This window comes from Sabethes cyaneus, chromosome 1 (assembly GCF_943734655.1).
Source record: "Sabethes cyaneus chromosome 1, idSabCyanKW18_F2, whole genome shotgun sequence".
Taxonomy (NCBI): domain Eukaryota; kingdom Metazoa; phylum Arthropoda; class Insecta; order Diptera; family Culicidae; genus Sabethes; species Sabethes cyaneus.
This window is the reverse complement of record NC_071353.1, coordinates 51650089-51669417: the sequence shown is the minus strand read 5'-3', so window position 1 is coordinate 51669417 and position 19329 is coordinate 51650089. Positions and strand designations below refer to the sequence as shown.

General features: G+C 37.6%; 1 protein-coding gene across 1 annotated transcript in view; it reads left to right on the top strand.

Moving 5' to 3' along the window:
* The window catches only part of LOC128732718 (calcium-activated potassium channel slowpoke), a 122943-nt gene that overhangs the window by 492 nt on the left and 103122 nt on the right, over nucleotides 1-19329 (top strand). The window lies entirely within an intron of this gene.

Below are 19329 nucleotides of genomic sequence, written 5' to 3'. Positions count from 1 at the left end.
AACCTTCGTTTTGCAAGTTTTCTCTATAAGATATGCGTATCAAACATTGCAAAATGATAATATGTTTCAAGATCGATTTTGTATTAACTTCCATGTTATTGTGGGTTGAATTAAAGCTCGGTTTAATCTCAATCGGTAACGACAATATACTATAAAAATAAGACCATGATTTGAATATTATCCATACAACAATGACCTAAACGCTGCCTGTCACTCAAATCGAATAATTTAGAGTATCCGGCAACATTCTTAACATGTCAATTTTATTTCTATTTTAAACTTCAATAGACAGTAGTGTAACGGAAATCGAGGTCATCGGATAAAAATACACTCGGTCTACAGCATAGAACACAAATAAAATGCGATACATTTCATATGACATGCTTTGACATAAGCTGTTCGTTTTTTTTTCTCAACAATAAACCATCGTTAGTCCAAAGTGATCGAGACCACTTCACATCTTATGCCACGAGTCGTTCGACTCATATATATTCTACCAAAATCCAAAACCGATTCGAAGTCAATGACCGACAGTTGCAAAAAATAGCTCAGGAAAGCTGAGGTACACGGATAGAAATTCAATCTCCAAAATGACTCATGATTTCAGTATTTTAGTTTATGTTTTATAAAAATACATTATGAATAATAATCACGATACCACGACCTTTTTGTGGTACAACACAACGCAAGACCATGAATTATTATTCATGATTTTGTGTTGCCTGATATGACAGTTCAGTCATGATTTCACAGCAATTCACAATTTATGATTTGACTAGCTGACCGGACAAGCTTCGTATTTCCACAAATTAAACTATGTTGTACATAACTCGTGAATCTCGGATGACCTTTGTCACAATCTCGAGTTTTGCAAATTTCTGAGGAGTTCATGGGTGTTTTAATATACAAATTTTCCTCACAGTAAAGTAGAAAACAACTCCCCCCAACGCTCAGCCTGATAAAATAAAGCGGATGGCATTTAAATATTCGCCATCATTACGAACCATTTCGCCGAATACCATTTTGCGAAACACCAATTCTCGGTTAACCATAACGCGGAATATAGAGTTTCGCAGAATACCATTTCGCGAAAAACCTTACGCGGGATGTACCATTTCACGGAAAATCTTTTCGTAGAAAGTACCATTTCGCAGGGGTGACCCAACTGAAGGAAAGTAATAGAGGTCACCCAGTGAACAATTTGGTCTGTATATTTAAAGATATGCGGTTGTATATACAGCATCCTACTGTCGTAAGTATTGCAGATAAAGCCTATATGCGTACCAATTTGGAGGTCATACACGTACAGACATATTGATTTCATGTGATGTCATATATGATGCATTTTGAACATTTGTAAAATGATGGCAAATCACATAAAATACGATTCGTTTTTTTTATTTTCACGGTGATTAACCCTGCCATTGCTGCGTTATTATTTATGTTGTTCTTTTATTTTGCATAAAATAAAATAAACACCTGCCAATTAATTTTTGATAGAAGAGTCGGAGCGATAATAGTTATAGTTTTTAATTAAATTTTATTAATTTTAGTTTTTAATTATTTGAAGAGGTTACATCCTGATTCGAACCGTTACCATGATGAATGTCTGTTCCACATCGTACCGCAGCGTCAAATCTGAAATATAATCGAGTACTAATTTTACCTTTAGATGTGTATCACAAAGCCCACTAGCATCACTTGATCTAAAAATAGCCCGTTTACATTACTTGATCTAAATATATCCCATCGGTACTCTAATAAGATATTTGATGCACTCTCAATAGCGTTAAATACAATGCATTTGTCATACAATCGGAACTAATTAGCCCAAAACTACAGTCAACCAAAAAAGTATTCGGACAGCAGCGCATAAAATTTTCTTTTAGTAATTTTGCACAGCATTTTTGCAAAGAACGGTAACACATATTTTTTTAAACAAACAAAACAAAACAAAAACTAAAGCATATTTAGATGCACAACAAAAATTCGGGGAAAAGCTTTCCGTTTTGAAGATAGGGTACATATAGTTTGAATTGCTCAAAAATACAGCCAAAAAAGTATTCGGACAGATAACTATTAGTTGAAACAAATGTCCTTTCTCGCTCTACTACTACCTTGTAGGACCATTTACATTCTTGATGACCTGTTTTAATCTGTTTGGGATAAAATTAACAATTTTTCAAATATCCCTCTGTGAATTGCTGACCATTTTTTTACAAGAGCTCGGTTTAAGTCATTGTGATAGGAAATCGAATGATTTCTCATTTAGAAATGAAATTATTTAAAAAGATGTTCAAAAGGGTTCAAATGTAGACTAAATACTGATGTTTCGATAGCTCTAGGACAATTGTATGGTGCCTATCGCTTACAATTATCGACAGTATGTTTAGATTCAACATCCCGGTACAATATGTATGTACCGCACAATTACAATTTTGCTTTAATTTCACCTAAAATTGTTCAGAAAATTGAGTTTACACTTAGTTCAATCCAAAAATATATATCTTTGCTACCTCGAAGCTTTTCATGCATCCCAACAAGGTATGACACTAACCGCATTGCTTGTTTACTTGCTGACGAGTGATTTTTCTCTTGTAACCCTTCTCTTTTAGTTATTCTTGCATAGGAGTGGTTGATGTCATACCTTGTTGGGGTGCACGGAAAGCTCCGATGCAGCAAAGATATATATTTTTGGATAGAACTAAATGTAAACTCAACTATCTGAATAATTTTAGGTGAAATTAAAGCAAAATTGTAATTGTGTGGTACAATATTGTACCGGGATGTTGAATCTAAACATACTGTCGATAATTGTAAGCGATAGGCACCATACAATTGTCCTAGAGCTATCGAAACATCAGTATTTAGTCTACATTTGAACCCTTTTGAACATCTTTTTAGATAATTTCATTTCTAAATGAGAAATCATTTGATTTCTTATCACAATGACTTGAACCGAGCTCTTGTAAAAAATGGTCAGCAATTCACAGAGGGATATTTGAAAAATTGTTAATTTTATCTCAAACAGATTAAAACAGGTCATCAAGAATGTAAATGGACCAACAAGGTAGTAGTTGAGCGAGAGAGGACAATTGTTTCAACTAATAGTTAACTGTCCGAATACTTTTTTGGCTGCAATTTTGAGCAATTCAAACTATATGTACCCTATCTTCAAAATGGAAAGCTTTTCCCCGAATTTTTGTTGTGCATCTAAATATGCTTTAGTTAAACATTGTTTTAAAAAATATGTGTTACCATTCTTTGCAAAAATACTGTGCAAAACTACTAAAAGAAAATTTTATGCGCTGCTGTCCGAATACTTTTTTGGTTGACTGTATATCTTTAATCGTATTCCAAAGCATAACCTCATGTAGCGCAAATGCGATTTATTTCAGTCATAACTACAATTAAATATGATATAAATTAAACATCATTACGGCATGTTTGTGACATTATCAGCACTGATGCTAGTCATGAGTCATATGAATTTATACATTCGAACATTTAATAATTGTATTGTGTTATAAAAACAATATGAAATTATTAAATCTCTATAATTGATTATTTGTTCATAATAAATTTTGAAAGGTATCAAAAATCATAAAATAAATTCTATCAAACCATCTTTACACAGTCCCTAACGGTACTGACAATGGCAATCACTTCAATGGCATCACTTTCACATTGAAGTAAACAAAACAAGTTGGTTCTCTGCCGCAGCTACTGCAGTTTTTCTTCGTTTTTTTTTTTAAAACAAATTCCACTTTATCAATTTTTAAAAGGTAACTAATATCATTGATTCTTGTTGAAATATAAAAATGATTGCCTTCTGTTGGTTTCAGATCTATCGCAGATCGCACAGTTCACTGAAAATTAAAACTTTGATATGATAGCTGCTGCTGTGCATGAGCACAGGTAAAGACATTTTGTGATTTCGTAAAAGCGTATTATTTTGAATGCCTCTGCTGGGTTTTCAGCAATCAGCTGGTGATAGTATGCAACCGTTGCAGGAAAGTTCTACTTCTCCGAGATTGTATGCCAAGTACTATGCAACATTTGGAAAAAGTCTAGCGTCAAGGGAGCAGCCAACGGTCACTGCTCAGTAATTTCATTGAGATATTAATTTCCAATGTGAACTTAAATTTAGTTTTCTCAGCAGGATTGTAAGTCTCGATGTTTGAACAGTTCGCTTAGGAAATCTGCATGTAAAAACGACATGGGCGCAGTCTCAACCATCAAATAGAAAAAAAACATGATGAGGATAAGAGCATACCAAATTCGAATGAATCAAATGTTATCGAAAGTATGGAGAGAGGTCCGAGCTCGACGTTAACGGAGTTGCAGTGGTTGGAGAATTCGCGAAAAAGTGATCGTTTGAATCGATGAACATCCCTCATGAACACACACTATTCGCCTGCCTCGGCGATAATGCACGCATCAGCTTTGAATTTTATCACGAACAGAACCTCAATGTGAACATCAGAATTCGTTCAAAAATTGAATATTGAACATTGAGTGTGTTCGATTTATCGGATATAGAATGTCCGGGGACGCCAGAAAGTATTCAAAATAATATTACCACGAAAAGGGAATAGTTTAAAGTAGTGTTAGTGGCTTTACAAGCACCAGAAAGCAGTAATTTGCACTTTTGCGTTGCTCACGATATTCGTATATTCAGCGATGCTATGAAGCGTGAGTGTATGATGCTCATTGTTATAGGCGAATTGAACCACTCGCGTAGCTGTTTTATCATGATAAAAACCGTTTGCCGATGCTCGGCGTATTTATTCATTTTGCGAGTTTTCCAACCTCTGCGGAGTTGACGAAACAGAACCAAGCAACCAAAAAATGAATGATTTCATAATCGATTCTATTATTTTTAACTAAATTCATAATTGCTCAAATGATTTGCATATCACTTTAGAAGATTAGTTCTTTGATGTAAAAATGTATCTGGTTATGAATATTTCCGCTTAATATTTTTAAGCATGATTGCCTTTGTATATGGTTTCTTTATTATGTCACATACTATTATTCAAGTTATTTCATGTGATAAGTTTAAGAATAAGTAAATGAAATAAGGTATTTTTTGCATTCTTACTAATCCCACTTTTGCTGTACGTTAAACGTTAAAATGAAACAAAGAACAGCAAACAAGAAATTACTAATAATAAATACACTGCTTTAATGTTTTGTTTGATCTAAATATTTTTACAAACTGTTTTCATAGTATGGATTGAAGGCACCAATCCTACTCCTTTTTGTCTAGTAAGTCTATTTTCCCTTCACTTGCAGAATACATTATTTCTCTTGAAACTTTGTGATTCAGAAATATTTTCTGCATCCAGCGTCAGTGCCTCCAATATTCTGGGTGTAACTTATGCTTATGGACCTCTTTTGAACCGATTGTGTAAAAGAGGGCATGTAGTGAGAATTTAATAGTTACCGACAGTAGTGAATATCGTTACCGACATTGAAGTCTATTTTATAACACATTTGAATCAGCATAATATAAGACAACATGTGAATCTGGTTGCGACAACAACTACACTGTAATAAGATGTGAAGAACCGTTTGAGTTATGTTTGTATACAAATCAATAAACGATCTATTTATGATTTAATTAGTATATAAATAGATTTTTAAAGCACGTTAATACGAGAGAATCTATGAAATAGTTTTGTAATCGGATTTGATCGAAGTTTTGATTTTTTCATTACATTATATCTGCTTTAGTTGGCGTTATATAAAATTTTGATTTAATGCTTATTTTTATGAGATTTAAAATATCCATCGATATACGATATCTGGTTGGCTGGGCAGTAGATCCAGGACAATAAATAAACCTAGATAGAGGTGATCTCTACGGCGGGCTGCAGGTCGCCGGCAACACTCGCGGCTTATGGCCGACTCGCGCTGAATTATCTAATGTTATTATTGATAGTTTTTAGTGGTCTTGTTATTGATTAATGCTTTATGGGTCTAAAATTTCTCGAGCTTGATTGGTTTTTGAGCAAAAATTTCTGCTTTATTTGTATGAGAGTCCTTATCCGCCTCCCACAGGGGAATACCCCCCCACATGCCAAACTTGGTTCCATTTGCTTGATTACTTCTAGAGTTATGAGGAAATTTGTATTTCATTTGTATAGTTGCCCCCCCCCCCTCCTAAAGCAGGAAGTGGTTTCAATTCACCATAGAAAACATTCTTGTCTCCAAAACCACCCACATGTAAAATTGTGTTCCATTTGCTTGATTAGTTCTCGCGTTATGCAGAAATTTGTGTTTCATTTGTATGGAAGCCCGCCCCCCTCTTAGTTGGGGGAGAGGTCTCTAACCATCATAAGAACCTTCCCTGGCCCCAAAAACCCCTATATGTAAATTTTCACGCAGATCGGTTCAGTAGTTTTCGATTCTATAAGGAACATACGGACAGACAGACAGATAGAAATCCTTTTTTATAGGTATAGATTATGACTTTATTCATGGCATCGGAATCTTTCCGTGTAGATGTCGAGTAGCAGTAGGTTGGGTTTTTTGAGCACCTCTAATTTCAAAATGAGAGACTTCAACCTTTTTTTAAGCAACCGCAAATTGATCAGGTCTGTTTTTTCGAAGCTTCTCAACATTTCATTCAATAAGTTAGGGGGAAGTTCTCTATGCTCGGACACTTTAGAATTTAAGATAAAATCAAAAATACCGGGCTTATTACTTCTATTTTCAGTATAATGTGGAGAAAAACAATGTGACATAAACGACCATTAATTTTGAAAAAGTCATTGATATTTTATTTCAGAATTTGATTCTGCAGTCTTTTCCGCTTATCCCAGCGCTTATTGTAAAATAATGTGTGAAAATCATCTTAAATATCGCTAAACAAACTCGAAATCGTACATAAAGCTATAAGGCGCACCCAAGTTTACATTTATTCGTACAAAATAATAATATCTGATTCACATATGATTTTCGTCACAGAATTGTATAGCATTATAGAACTAATCATATTGAGTCGGATTTCATCGTATACAAATACTTATGAATGTGAATTGTTTTCATATAATTTGCAGTATGTATATCGCCTCCAAAACAGTACGCATACGCAGGATATATCGGTACATATATCACATTTGTTACTTTGATATACGTACGAAATTGTTTGCTGGGATATTTTGATACTAAATTTGTAATGATCCGAGCACGGGAAGTGGCCGAAAAACGATCATACACATAAGCATTCCAGCGCGGCGTGGAACAACATCGGCGGAATAAAACGCCGCTCCTGGAAAACCACGATTTTCCAACTTTATGTACCTTTTTCTCAGAAACTACACAACGTATTGGAACAAACTTTTTTTTTGTTTTGTTGGTAGTAGCTTGATAAAGACTTTTATAACTTTTGAGTTTCGTAAACAAAACACAGCTTGATAAAAACGAAAAAGAAGAAGAGAAGATGCCCGAAAAAATAAAATGTTGTCTTCTTTTTCTTTTTTCTCTGGCTGTGTTTCGTTTACAAACCTCAAAAGTTATAAAAATCATTGCAAAGCTACTACCAACTGAACAATAAGTAAGATCATTTTTGGGCCACTTCTCGTGGTCGGATAATTACAAAGTTAGTATCAAAACAAGCGGAAAAGACTGCAGAATCAAAATCTGAAATAAAAAGTAATGATTTTTTCATAATTTTTAGTTGTTTATGTCCCCTTAAAAGCAAATAAATACAAAGTAAGAAAATTTGCGATGCAGGATTAATTTTGAAAGTAGATAGTATTTTGTGTACAAATTAGCTCAAATCGAAAGCTGACCTCTATGCTCGGACTCGATAAACTGATCTATTAAAACCTGCATCAATAGAAGAAAAAGATCGTAGAACAATTTGAAACTCCAGCACAAATCTTGTGAGTCCAGTCCTTGCAGGTTTGCTGGATAAAAGTTGAATAATGTTATATTCACATAATTTTTTTGTTGAATGTGTGCTGGTAATGCGAAATGCACGTGAAAATGTACGTGGCAACTCCACTTACAAGGCACGTTGATATGTTGACATCAAATTGATATTTTGCTGCAATTTTTTTCTGATTTTATCTACTATTTGCATTGCTTAACTAATTTTTTTTGACATAGGAATCAGAGTAGCATAGCATAGCATAGTTTGACCGCCCGTGAGTTACCCGCGATTGATCTAGATCAGCTGAGATGGCACAAAGATCCATCAGAATGATGCTTGGGAGTAGCAGATCATTCTCAGGGTGCACTTTCTGGTGATCTAATTCTTTGTGATGATCAATTGCAAAGCTGGCCACGCCCATGCAGATCAATTTTGGAGGGAAAGAAAAGTTAGTCCGATACTTAGTGCTACCGAGAAAAACTCTGCATCATCCACAAGTGTCACAGAAAGGAGTTGTTGTTAGTAGAAAGGAATTGATCTGGAACCACCGAGGTATGTGGTGCGATCATTGTTTCGATTCGTTCGAAATCGCGCGCGGTCTGTTATTAAATATCGAAAGACATTTGTTGCTATGCATGAAAGCTGTCCTGAGACAAACGTGTCTATTTGGCAATTCATCAACAACATTCACTGTACGAGATACATTTTGGCATCCTTCGATCCTAGAACTTGCTTAAAAACTCTGACTTCTTTATTAGAAAGCTGTATAAAAGCTATCAAGCTTTTGATATTTGATTTAGGTATTTATAATATTGTATCTAGTTTTAATCAACAGACGGCCCATATAGCCCTAGCTGTGCTGGCGGCCGGCCAAATGGAATTAAATAAAAAAATTTTGATATTTGATAATCATAAATTGATAGAAAAAACGCGCGATGTTCCTAGGTAACAGATTTCACGATTAATATGCACATTTATAAGATTTCAATAAAAGTTCCGGTTTGTAAACGCACCATTGCGAAGTGTACTCACATGAATTCAAAATGGCCTTCTAAAACAACCGATGTCAGAAAAAGGCAACGAGCGAGACACGAAAGCAAACGATGCTAAATTATCATATGAAACGATTCTCAGTGTGTAAGGACCGGTCGTATGAAACTAACCTGGATATTCGGAAATTTTCTTGTGAAGCCAGTAATTGAGAAAATTAAGATTAAAAATACACCTTTTTTACAAATAAATTATAATAGTAATGGTACTACATAATGAACTATAGTTTGAAAATTTATATCGAGAAATATTATGCACATGCGAGATTTACGGTGGCTCGAAAACCTCGTGGCAAACTTAAATTTATTAAAAATCAGGCGCAATGAAGCGTGCCAATATAGTCCCTAGGTTGATAAGCATTTCCTCCTATCAACACTAATATGCAGAGATATAGCGCCCTGCACGCGTATAGGAATCAGAGATATATTAATTCTAGACGAAGTAAGCAAATTTCGCTACTTTACCGTCATAGAGGACAAGTTGGTATCCGGCCATAAAGGACACGATACAGTTAAAAAAAATTAAGTTTTTTCATCAAAATTTTGTATTTTTATGTCAAATTTAAACTGTTTCGGAAAACAACTTTATCAAGCCATCGTTCAGAAATATTGCATCTTTTATTTATTAAAAACATTTGCAACTACACTTTTATGAAATTTACTCGATTCTCTTTGTTTTATTAGTTGAACCGTTCGACAGCTCTCATTTGTTTAACTTTTGAAACAAAGATGTCATAATTGGGACACCATGAAATCTTGCAATTTACTATTGTTACATGCTTTCTGAATATTTTTATAAGGCTTTGTTTTTGAGAAATCAATTAAATAAATAATCGATGCTCGCATGCAACATTTCATAGAATTCTGGGATTACCTGCGAATGGCCGAAATAACGAATGGCATAATTTACTAAATGGCCGAATCACAAAAGGCCGAATCACGAATGGTCGAATCACAAATGGCCGAAACACGAATGGCCCGTTCGTACCTGTATGAGGGCCTTTACGTTAACTTTGAAAGCATTGGCAGTGCAGTTCTCATTCGCTTTTTTCTTCCAGTTGTATCTGATCCACCTCAAACTACGTTCTTCAGTTTCTGTTGCTGTTTGTTTTTTTTTTGTGGCGTAGGACTACGTCTTTGTTTACTTTGTTTGTGGCGTAGGACTACGTCTTTGTTTACTATAGTTTGTGAAAACGAAAATAGAAGTGTAACGTTTGAATGAAAGATTTCAAATGGTAATAACTACTAAACTACTGAGCGAAATTGAACAATTTATGTGTCATTGGATAGATAAAATGACTTACAATTTAATGGGGGGAGGGGTAAGAGAGCACTTTTAGGTAGGGCGTAAGAGGGGGGGGGGCTCCCATACAATTGAAACACAAATTTTCTCAAAACTCGAAAACTAATCATGCAAATAGAACCCAATTTGGAATGTGGGAGTTTCAGAAGGCAGGATTTTTTTCTATGGTGTGCTGAGACCCCTTTCCCTTCTAAGAGGGGGGCTCCCATACAAATAAAATACAAATTTCCTCATAACTCGAGAACTAAACAAGTAAAAGGAATCAAATTTGGCATGTGGGGGATTGTGAAGGTAAGAATTCCTTCTATGGTGTACTGAGAGCCTTTCCCCTACGAAGAGGGGGGGAGGAGGCTCCCATATGTACAAATGAAATACAAATTTCCTCATAACTCTAAAACTAATCAATCAAATGGAACCAAATTTGGCATTTAGGGGTTTTTGGAGGCATGAATTTATTTTATGATGGTTTGAGACCCCTTACCCCTGTGGTAGGAGGTTAAGGACTCTCACACAAATAAAACAGAAATTTTTGCGCATGTGCCATATTTCCTGCTATGTAACAAGCGGTAAGCTGTGAAAGTAAACTAGTAAAACCTTCTCGGAGCAAAAAAACAGTAAGTCGACGAACCGAATGGAAAAAAAGACATTCGAATGGCACGTCATATTTGCAATGAACGTGCTTTAGCTTTAATGTTATTTGTAATCAATGGCCCTTTAAAGGCCACAAGCGAGTTAACGTAAGATTATTGAAACACGTCAAGCTACGCATAATCATATTTAATACAATAATCTGTGGGTTGGTAATTTATTACTATATTTCAGCCTTTATGATGCACACAAGTGATTTTTAAAAGAAATCTCTATGTCTCGATGGTTGCAGGCGTTGTACTTATGAACCGCCGTCCACGTAATTTCAAAGTCACCATTGCATTCAATGCAGAATTGTTACATTACAGTTTACATTAGTCTTTGATCTAATGATATGATATTGCCTTACGTAACCCTTTCGTACAACCCTTAGGGCTGTATACCTTGTAGTTTTTTTTTGTCACTTTAACAGCTTAAGGTCATTCGTGACTTCTGCGGGGTTGGGATTTGAGCCCGGGTCCTCGGCGTGAGAGGCGTGAATGCTAACCACTACACCGGGACTGACCCTCTTGCTGTTTGTTGTTAATAGCATGTATAATATAGTTCTTTATTTAATGTCCAGTTGGAAGTCCACCAGGCACGAACTGACGTATACTCTACTGAGTAATTCCACGTTTCGCAAGTGTACAGCAATATGTATTTAATAACATTTTAAATTGGTAAATCGGCATTTTGGTAGTGTTGTCAATGTTTCACACAATGTAAAGGAACCCCTGGTCTGATCTTTGTGGGTATATCAGTCTTGCTGCTATCATTCGGCATCTTATAACCATGCACCAGGATTTATTAAGGTTACTCAGCTTGTTGTCTAATTGACTTGTTATCACATTCGACTAACACTAGCTTCTTTCTGTGACTCTTGTGTATTAATTCTTTACCTAATATTCTCCGTTGTTTTTTTTTATTTTTTTATTGAAAGTCCCATGTAACCATTGTCACCGCTCCGGAGAAATGTAACCATTTGGTTAACCCAAAAAGTGTAGCAAATTATTGTTGCGGCACTTGTGGCGAATGGTTTGACCTCATTTTGAATCATCTGCAGTAAGATGCAGCTAAATTGTTTTGCGCCAAACTTATCTGTGGCAAAGCATCTGGTTCGACCATGGAACGTCATCAAATGTATCCAAATTTACAACATTCAGTCATATTTACACCAAATCGCCATCACCATTCACAGTTTATGGCTACTTCCCACCCTTCCATAGAGCTACGTGCCATTAAAGTATTCGAAGATTAAACAAACATAGGTTGTGGTATACAAAATAACAGTTTTCCCGCTCATATTGCTTGTCCCACATTGATAAACAATACCATCGAGAGATGCTCCATTCGGTTCATCCATGACGCACCAGAGTCTTGTGTTGATGAGTGCTCGTAAACAGTATTTTCCCAATGAACACACAGCACGACCTTAGACGCTTAACAACAGAATAAAATTCATGACTGACAACCCTTCACGCTTCGGTTCAAACATTAAAATAAACCTCACCGGTGAGCCGTTTGCTACCAGGACAATACGGCTTCTGACAACAACCTAGTTAAAACTGAATGATTCGCCAAGCTGCTGCGGTGATCGTCAAGCACGAGCCGGCAGTCTAAAAATATCGAATGGCATTGGATAAACAAAGTTTAACCGGCAGTTGGGCCGGTAAAACTAAGTGAGAGTGTTTCCCGTTACAACCGCTGAGGGTAACGATGGCGATGATTGTTAAACAATATTCAAGTGCTAACAGATGTTGATAGAGTATTCAGCTTTTTCTCTCTAAACATTCAAACGCAACAGTAACAGAGCAGATTTAACGAAGCGAAAGTGATGCTGGGCAAGCACATTTTTTTTATAATAAATGAACCAAGGGTAACAACACCGATCCGTCATAGCGACGTTCATGCTAATATAAGTATATACACTCTCTAGAAGCTTATGTTTTCTACCAGACAGTCTAAATATAACGCGAATCAACCTGAAAACATGCACAGGTTGAAAAAAAAACTTTTCACTGGCATAGTTGTCACTTTCTTTCAAATGCAATCGATACGCCGCTAACACATGCACCTGTAATAGATTTATTTCTTGGTTTTACTAGGACCATAATGAACGCGCGTACCCCAGTTTTACTTGGCCATCCAACACTGCATCGATCGAGATTGAAAGAAAATCGATTGATACGTGATGATGTGTTTACTATAAATGAGCCGTTGATAGTCAATCTTAGCAACGGGTGTGCGTAGACGGGAAATACACTCAATAGGTACTGAAATTTTATGTACTATTTTGAAAATTTTAACAATGGATATACACTGTGACTGTAACGTTCAGTAGCAGCAAGCTATTTCAATTGGGTAATTCAGAACGTCGAAACGCTATGATTTTGCTTCAAATGTCAACTCTATGACTAAAACATTTCTTTTAGTGTCAAATCGGTTTTTACATAGGTACAACTTTAATCCTAGATTGATTGACTGGAAATGCGAAAAAATTCGAGTAGCCGGAGCAGCCAGTTATACATATGAAAGTATTTATATAAGCATGCAACAGATTGCATGCTTTAAGGTGCGGTTAGATTGGCATGCAACTTGTTCCAAACTGTTGCCGGTGTTTCCAAGCAACTATGACAACGTATCGAAAATGTTCAGGTGGCTACAGAAGCAACATTGAGCAACATATAGCATTCTACATGTTGCATTCCACATGTTGCCCAAGTTGCCCAGCCTAAACGCACCATTAGGCGTTGAAGCAAGGACAGCAGATGGAAACATAATACTCAGTGGAAGTGCCATTCTATCGACCATACCGGAAATGCTTGAATCTCGGGTATATGAGCAATTGTATCTTGTAATTGTACCAAAAATTGCAAGTTTTCATCATGGTTGCCTGTTTTAAAAAACGGTCAACGTTAACGAATTTGGCAGAATTTGTCCCGAGAACTGCGCAATGGATGATGGATGGTTATCAAGTGGATACAATCTACATAGATATGTCGAAGGCTTTTGATGCAATTAATATAGATGCGATTACCAGTGTTACCAAAATATGGAATAGGCGGAATGAATCTGTAGCGGATCCCAAGGGAGCCATCTTGGACCTTTACTTTTCGTAACAATCATGAACGAGCTTCCGGAACTAGTTCCCGATGTCTACGTCTTAATTTATGCTGATGATGTTAAGATTTTTTTCCCAGTAAAAAAATGCATGAAGAATTGTCGTATACTTCAATATTCATAGTCGTAGATAGCGTGGAGCGGTTCGTCAGTTTTTGCAAAATGTTTGATTTCAAAGCGATTACAACGAAGTTGTTTCGTTCATTCCAAATCGTTTTTTTTTTTAAGAGTGGTTTTAACTCAAAGGGTCATTCACCACTTAAACAAATTGTTGTCTGAATATCTAAAAGAAGATGAAGTAATTTCTAGAAAGGATTATGTATGTGATCTTGAAGTAGAAATAAATAGCGACCTCAACCTTGTTTGCCATGCTGAAAAGATAGTAGCAAAAGCAAATGTACTGTTCGATTTAATCAAGCACCTTAGTGAAGTTCTGAATGACCTGTATACTATCATTACTCTATACACTTTTAAATGATTCTACCTGTAAATAGGTCGGATTTAGTTAAAGCTAGGTAGAAGCTACTCAAAATGCCCTTAAAATTAAATATATCGCAGACACCGGTTAATGAATACCTGCAGTTTTTGCGTTGTCTCCGCTGAGACGCACCACGTTTCGCAGGCATACAGCAGTACGGATTTAACGTTTTAATTAAAGATTCGGGTTTTCGTACGTAGAGTGATCTGGTTTGAGTGCCAAATGTTTCGCAGACCTGCAAAGGCATCCCTGGCCTTCCTGATCCGTGTTGCTATATCAGTCTTGGTTCCAACATCGGGCGTTGTCTGGCTACCAAGATATTGAAAGGCGTCTACCTGCTTCAACTTGTTGTCCCGCTACTGTGAAGTTGGTGGAATTGTCAGTGTTCACTACCGTAGACTTAGTTTTCGCTACATTGACTGTAAGACCTGGTGCCTGGGAGCTCTCGGAGAGGTCATCTAACTTGCTCTGCATATCGTTTCGGCGTTGTGCGAGCAAGACAATGTCGTCGGCTAGGTCGAGGTCATTTAGCTGCTCCATCGTTAGAGGATTCCAAGGCAATCCTCGATTTGGTTTACTGTCAATTGCTCCAACTAATATCTCATCCATAACAATGAGAAACAGAAGCGGTGATAAAATGCAGCCCTGTCTCACGCCAGCAGTAACCCTTATGGGGTCGGACAAGACGAAGTCTACGAACACCGGCAGAAGAGAGTCCTGGAATTCGTTGATCTGCTCCAATATAATGCGGAGCGTTATGATATGGGCTACACTCTATACATGATCGGCCAACACGGAATCTAGCTTGCTGCCGCCGGAGAGTAGCGTCGATCTTCTCCTGGATCCGATTGAGGATTACCTTACAGAGTACTTTGAGAGTAATACAGAGCAACGTGATGCCACGCCAGTTACCGTATTCAGTTAGGTCTCCTTTCTTAGGGACTTTGACCAATATGCCCTGCATCTAGTCCACCGGAAAAGTAGCGGTTTCCCATATATTGCTGAAAAGCTGACGCATCATCTGAGCTGACAAAGATGGGTCAGCTTTGAGCATTGCGGCATTTGATTAATGATCATTAATTGATGAATGATGATACCGGGCGAAACCTACATTCAGTTAATCAATAAATAAATTAATTAATTTGGAACTGCAGATCGCTGAGTTTTGTAGACGTGACCGGGTACTGCTCGAACAGCCTGAATCCCGCAAATTCGGCATCGTAGCTCTGCAAGTAATCTGTCGCAAAGGCGAGAAGGTTTGGAAAACCCGTGACGGAAAGGCCCAGTTTTACCAGTGCGGTGGCATTACCACCGAACTGGGAGCAAGTTTTGTACTGAAGCGCAGGATGCAGGATCGTGTAATAAATTGGAAGGCGATCAGTGAGAAGATGTATCTATTGAGGATAAAGGGCCGTTTCTTCAATTACAGCATCATCAACGTACACTGCCCACACAAAGGTAGATCCGTTGATGAAAAGAAAGTATGCTACGCGTAACGTACGACAAGGTGCCAAGGAACGTCATGATCGGCAGCGGAAATATGCATAAGCATATGTTCATGAACGCCCAAGTGATTTGGAAAATTCTGAGCATTCTCGTTAGAAAGAGTTTAACCAAATGTTGGCGAGCAGGCAATCAGTTGACCATGATTCAGAGGAGTAACAAGCGCCAGAAGGTGGACAGTGATCGTGAAGAATTAGAATAATTATTTCGAGCTAATGATAGGCACAAGTTTTACGAGAAGGGGAACTAAACTCGTAAAGGCTTCACACCGAAAATTGGCACGTGTAAGAACGAGGGAGAGACTCTAACCACAAACGAGAACCACAAACGTTTTTCGATGAACAGCTTAATGCCGAAGTTGCAGAAGGAGGCAGAACAGAAGGTAACCTAGAAATGCCCATAAAAATAGCAATGTCGCAGCATCTGAATGCCGAGAAATCGAGTTACTGGTAAGGACCGCCTACCAATAAAGAGTGACTAAAATAGCGAAGATGCGCTGGTAACGACAATGTGCGGGGTTATTTCCAAGATTTAGGAGGTTGAGGAGAAGCTACCGGAGGAATAAATAGAAGGAGTTGTTTGTCCCATCTACAAAAAGGGTTCAGGCTTCATAGGAGCTCGCGCCGCCATGGACCATCCGTCAGGTCTTGCAGAATTAGACCAAACCTCGTGTTCTTAGTCTTGACCTTGAAATACGGTCAAGCATATATATTAATATTATTTGAAACGGTGGTTCTATACGCCCTGGCGGGTGTAGTGGGTTCTAATCCGATTAAAATCTTGGATTATAGCTTGGTTCGACCCATGCACCTTCCAGCCTTGGACAAAAGGTAGAAGTCACAACGACAACTTGTTAAGCGTAGCTACCAAGCCCCCCCCCCTCGTTACTTTCCCCTACCGTTCCTTGCAGAAATGTCGAAAGTACAACGTGCATCACATCTTTATTGACTTCAAAGCAGCATACGATAAAGTCGATCGAGATCAGCTATGGCAGATAATACACGAACACTGTTGTGCGGACAAACCGACGTAACTAAACAGAGACTTTGGATCGAGTGATGCATCTGGCGCGCAACTCGGGGACACACTCGAGTCCCTTCATGACGCGACAAGGGTCGAGACTAGGGCTGTCTAACCGGTAGTACCGGTAGTACCGAAACCGGTAATACCGACCAATTTTTGGATACCGAAATACTGGTTTTGGCAAAGCAAAAAAACCGGTATTTCCGGTATTTTCTAATATCTTAGTTTTTTCAAACTTCTTATTCGAAGAAGAACTAAGTTTGATGGAAGATTGTAAAACTCCTAGAAAAACAACTTGTTGTTAATGCTGACGACGTTCTGCGGCTACTAACAATGAAGAAGCTGAAATTGTAGGTCAAATAATTATAGCTCTTGAATCCGTTTAAGGCACAGTAGAGCATCTTTGCCGTGAAAAAGTTTCATAGTCGTCAGACGTCGCGTTTCAATTTATTTTTGAACAACTTGATATTTAAAAGCTACCAAATTTTTCGAAGTTCCCAAATAACGAATTTAGGCAACAAGATCAGGGCCCAGCAACATCACTTATAAGTGATTTTTCAAATCACTACTCAACAATGAAGTAATGAAGCTTTAGTTTCAACTGAAGCAACGCCTCTCCAATTAAAACTGGCTTCAATCAGCCTCAAGAAAACGGGTTTCACTTTATAATGTCGACCGATTTTAAAGTTTCGTTTGTCAAATCAAATGTCGTCAAATATTCAGTAGAAGGCTAGCAACTTTGAATGCAATTGAATTGAATTTGAGTAACATTTCCGACAATTTAGCGCATAGTATAATTAATCTACTCAACATCGACAAATCGTGCCTGACTGTCAATCGTAGTCATTTGAAATAGTCACTAACTTCAGCTGAAGCTTGCTTAAAACGTTCTTCAAATGAAACAAATCGTTTCATGTATAAAGCGAAGGTAAGCGAAAATCAGCTTCATTTATTTGTTTCGAGGATACCGAGCCCTAGTCAGAATACGGGAATATTTCCGCTTTTCGGGCATTCTTGCCATTAAAGGATCTGCCAGGAAAAACTGTGGAATATTTTTCAAGTATTTCGAGTGATACATTGATCAAACAAGCAGATAAAATTTACAAGCTCTATGAATAGTGGGATTGATAATAGAGAAGAGAAGATATCTGTGAACGATGATGAAGAGGATGACGCTATGCAAGGGTTCTGCTCTGGGGATGCAGGAAAATTCGTGAAGAGACAAAAGGACTCCGGGGCATTTAATATGCTGGAAGCTACATTACCGGGACATTTAAAATAGTTAAATGCGGGTTTCCCTGCTATAAATCTGAATAAATGAAAGAAAAATTCCTGATGCGCTTAGAGCCGTTTGTCAGAGTTCGAAGAAAGCAGAAATTTTTGTTGGAAGCGCTGGCAATAAAATCTAGCAAGGGAAATAAATCACTGAGCGTATTATATCTGCTTAAATTCTACTTTGCTAAGGAACAATACTGAAACTAAAGATTGAAAATAGAGACATTTACTGAAAAACATCGACATTTCTATTGATTCCGAATAATCTGCCAATACCGGTTTTGTACCGGTACTACCGGTATTTTCTACGCCAATACCGAAATACCGGTTTTCACCAAAAGCACTCAATACCGACAGCCCTAGTCGAGACGCAGATAACTTGGAACTTTGCGATGGCAGAAACAATCTACGCTCAACTAAAATCAGGGTTTAGAAGAATTGGGTAAAAATAAATTGCGCCAAAGATCAAATACATGAAAGCAAGAGACACAAAAGAGACAAACGCGCGCCTCCCACGAACGGCAACCGTTGACGGTGACGAACTAGAAGTATGAATTCGGTTCTTTATCGACTTGAAGCTAAGACGCTGCTCACGGAGGACATACGCGTCCTTAAGGAAGGAACAGTTGCTTTGTTGGAGGGGAAGGTGCTGCGGACGATATTAGGCAGAGTACCAACTAAAAGCGGAGAATGGCGGAGGCGCATGAATCACAAACTGCAGGCACTGCTTGGAGAGATTTTCATGGTACAACTAGCGAAAGTCAGCGACAGTGCAACTAAAACGATTCTCTTCGACAACCCTACTGGAACCAGGAAAAGACGGTCCCAACGTGCAAGATGACTTGACCAAGTCAACGGCGATTTGCGACTTCTGAGACGCCTCGGAACGGGACGACGGAAGGCGCAAAATCGCGTTGAATAGAAACCACTGCTTGAAACAGCATGAGTCACCCCTATATGCTGACGGCGACGACGACTTTCTGTAAAAAGATAAATATTTTTTTGTAAATATATATAAGATCATACTGAGACACTTGGTCTTTTTGTTGGTATCAAGGTACGACAC